Source organism: Otolemur garnettii, unplaced genomic scaffold, assembly GCF_000181295.1.
Source record: "Otolemur garnettii isolate 467f Iridium unplaced genomic scaffold, OtoGar3 scaffold00365, whole genome shotgun sequence".
NCBI lineage: Eukaryota > Metazoa > Chordata > Mammalia > Primates > Galagidae > Otolemur > Otolemur garnettii.
The window spans coordinates 25,417-29,221 of NW_003852760.1; the positions used below are offsets into that span (position 1 = coordinate 25,417).

Sequence of the window (3,805 nt, forward strand, 5' to 3'; positions counted from 1 at the left end):
GCCACCTCAAATGCCTGGGCTCAAGTGATCCTCTTGCCTCAGCCTCCCGAGTAGCTGTGACTACAGGTGTACACCACCATGCCTAACTAGTTTTTCTGGGTTTTTTGTAGAGATGAGGTCTTGCTATGTTGCTCAGGCTGGTCTTGAACTCCTGGCTCAAGTGATCCTCCTACATTGGTCTCCCAAAGTGTCAGGATTACAGACATGTGCTATCATTTCTGGCCCAACTCAGTATTGTATCATAGATAGAAATCTCAGTATTTAATTTTTTTTCAAAAATAGTTTTACTTATTTTCAAATTTTATTCTTTTCCTAAATTAAGGGATGAAATATGAACAATGTGAACCATGGTAAACTCAAAGAAAAATAAATATTACTTTTTTAATCAAGAAGCTACTTTTTGGGGCCAGGTAGGATGGCTCATGCCTGTAATCCTAGCACTCTGGGAAGCTGACGTGGGTAGATTACTGGAGCTCAGAAGTTTGAGACCAGCCTGAGCAAAAGTAAGACCCTATCTCTAAAAAAAAATGAAAAAACTAGCCAGGTGTTGTATGGCTGGCACCTGTAGTCACAGCTACCTGGGAGGTTGCAGCAAGAGACTTGCTTGAGCCCAGGAATTTGAGGTTGCTGTGAGCTGTGATACCAGGGCACTAAACCCTAGGGCCACTGAGTGAGACTGTGTTTCAAAAAAGAAAAAAGGAAAAAAAAAAACTTTTTTTTCATGGCAGCCCTTCCAGATTTAGTGGAATATTTGTTCTAAAATTTAACCTCAAAGGTAAGTATTTAATTAACTAAATTAAAACCAAAGCCGAGGGTGGTGGCTCATGCCTGTATTCCTATCACTTTGGGAGGCTGAGGTGGGAGGACCAGTAGAAGCCAAGAGTTTGAGACCAATTTGGTGAGACTCTGTCTCTACAAAAAATAGAAAAATAATTAGCTAGGCATGGTAGCATATGCCTATGGTCTCAGCTACTCAGGAAGCTAAGCCAGGAGGATTCTTGAGCCCAGGAGTCTGAGGTTATAGTGAGCTTTGATGATGCCATTGCATGCCAGTGTGGGCAACAGAGTAAGATCCTGTCTCTAAAAATTTTGTTTTAAATAAAAGATTGAAGTAAAGACTTGCGATTAAGTTGCTTTGAGAATTATGTATGAGTTTGTGTCTTTCCCATCCTCTCCACAGGGTTTGTGCCTTACATTATTACTCCTTGCCATTTTCAAGAAAGCATTGCCAGCTCTTCCAATCTCTATCACCTTTGGGCTTGTTTTCTACTTTGCCACGGATTATCTTGTACAGCCCTTTATGGACCAATTAGCATTCCATCAATTTTATATCTAGCACATTTGCAGTTTGAATCCCATGGATGTTTCCTTTGACTATAATAAAATCTGGGGAGGACAAAGGTGATTTTCCTGTGTCCACATCTAACAAAGTCAAGATTCCCAGCTGGACTTTTGCAGCTTCCTTCCAAGTTTTCCTGACCACCTGCAGTATTGGACATTGGAAGGAGGTGTCTTTAGAAAATGGTTTTGAAAATTCTTCATCATGGTGGACCGTGTCCCTCGGTGCAAGACTACCAGATTTGAGGGACAAGGACAAGGAAATGTGATGGGCCAAGAAGTTGCTGTGCTCCCTCAACGGTTTGACCCTTGGTCACAGGGAGATTTTACCAACACTGGAGACACTCAGGACTACCATTACTAAGAGGTTAAATGAAGTGGTTTAAACCAAACAGGACTCTTCATCTTAAACTACATGTTGAAATCAACCCAATAAATCTATATTAATTGAATTCTGAACCTTTGCAGGAAGTGCTGTGAAGAGAATAGGCACCAACATCAAAATGGAGAGGTGGAAAGGGGCTCAAGTTTTCACTTCCAGACTTCTCTGCTGCAGATTTATTATTTTTAAATAAAAATTTTCCCCCCACTTTGAGTTAAGGCAGGTCTGTAGGTTGATTTGGACCATTTTTGCTCTCAAGGACTGAAACCCATTACTGTCTCTAGTAACCACTTTTTCCCTTGGCCAGCCTGAACTTGTCTGAGGTTGCTTTATTCTAGAAATATTAACTGCAGTTTCCAAATTCGGTAATTTATGAAAATAATGGAACTGTTGTTCAGCAGTTCCCTATCTTCCTTAAGTAAATTCTGTATTTTCCACCAAATTCTTAATTTTTAGATGTAATGTAGGTTCACTTGCCCCACACACTACCTCCTCTGTCCCTGTCCTTCCCTCCCTTCCCACACGAGCAGTCCTCTCCCACAGCAAGTAAGGCAGCTCTGTCATGGTAGCAGATGATCCTGGGATTGTAGTGCTTTATTCTTTGTATAATGCAAAGAATACGTTATGAATCAGTGCTGTCAGCCTTGCTGTCATAACTTTCTTCCATAGCAGATAGAATGTGTGCCCAAAGACAGAATTAAAGACGAGTAAAGTGGTTGGTGAAGCACTTTTGTCCTGGTTTTCCTTTTTTTTTACTACAACCCACTGTCACAGTAGGCCAGAATTTGAACTAATAGCCAAAAGCTGGTGGATTATAAGATTATGAGTTAGTCATATCAGTACAAAGCACAAGTTTGGAGAAAACTACCATTTCACTTGGTGAGCTGCAGGAGAACTTGGGGTCAGGAGAAGAACCAGCTGCCAAGAGGGAGAAAGAAGGTGCCTCCAACGCCTAAGGGGACAGAACGAGCTAATGATGTTAAGGAGGAGATCCAGGTTGTTCCTCAGAACTTCACAATGGGTGCTTTGTGGTCGTCTGTCTGCCTTCATGTTTCTGTCAATGCACCTTAGTGTGAATTGGGCAGCGGAGGTGCTGACTGGAGTTACTGTATTCAGTCTCCACACAGTTCAGTGCACAGAGGCATCCGCCAGAGGGACACGACACCTCTCTATGAAGCCTTGCTGGGGCACAGGCACAGCGATCACATTGTAAGCATTTGTGAGAAGCTTCATTTCTTCCTGTGGCTGGAACAAGGCTGGCTTTTCCTCTGTTAAATACAGTTGTCTCTCCCAGTCTGTCAGATGATCCGGTTTAGGGTTCTTCTGGGAGTTTACGGTATTTATTTTCTGTCACGAGATAGTTCTCCAAAGAAACTAACTAGGAGTAGCGTTCTTGTACCAACTTGTGTGTAAGTGAAAACTGGCAGATGGTAGGCAGTGGAGAGCAGGAAGAATAAGAGCTATGTAAAGGAGGAGTGGGGCTTGAGTCGTAGTTCTGTCGTCTCGCTTTGTGTTCTCCGTTTAGTCCCTTTATCCCAGGTTCATTCTTCCTCCCCTCGACGTGTGGCAGCAGGGGTATTGTCCTGAAAAAGCACAGCTACAACAAAGCCACCTGAACACCAATTTGTGGTTGGAAGCATTCTTGAGATTCCACATGTATCCTTCCTGACAAGTCTCCCCTCAGGAGAGGGCGTGTGTTTAACCCCCTCTTGTGTATTACCTCCCATGTAGAGGACAGTGACTCTCTTTCTGCCTGTGTGAGCACATCTCAGCCACACTGTAAGACAAGCACACAGAAAACCCATCTTATTTCTTAAAATCACTGGTCTCCAACCCAGAAAGTTTAAACATTCTTTTTCTTTTTTTTTGAGACAGGAGCCTCAAGCTGTCCCCCTGAGTAGAGTGCCATGGCATCTCAGCTCACAGCAACCTTCCTGCCTCTGCCTCCCAAGTAGCTGGGACCACAGGTGCCCGCCACAATGCCTGGCTATTTTTTTTCAGTTGCAGCCATCATTGTTGTTTGGCGGGCCCAGGCTGGATTCGAACCCGCCACCTTAGGTATATGTGGCTGGCATCTTAGCCACT

The 3,805-nt window shown here is 43.4% G+C and overlaps 1 long non-coding RNA gene across 1 annotated transcript in view; it reads left to right on the forward strand.

The window, feature by feature from the left end:
* The window catches only part of LOC111722779, a 3,908-nt gene extending 1,975 nt beyond the window's left edge, over positions 1 to 1,933 (forward strand). The window contains exon 2 of the long non-coding RNA XR_002771449.1: positions 1,181 to 1,933. This is a non-coding gene — a long non-coding RNA (uncharacterized LOC111722779). The remainder of the gene's footprint in view (positions 1 to 1,180) is intronic.
* The last annotated feature ends 1,872 nt before the right edge of the window (positions 1,934 to 3,805 follow it).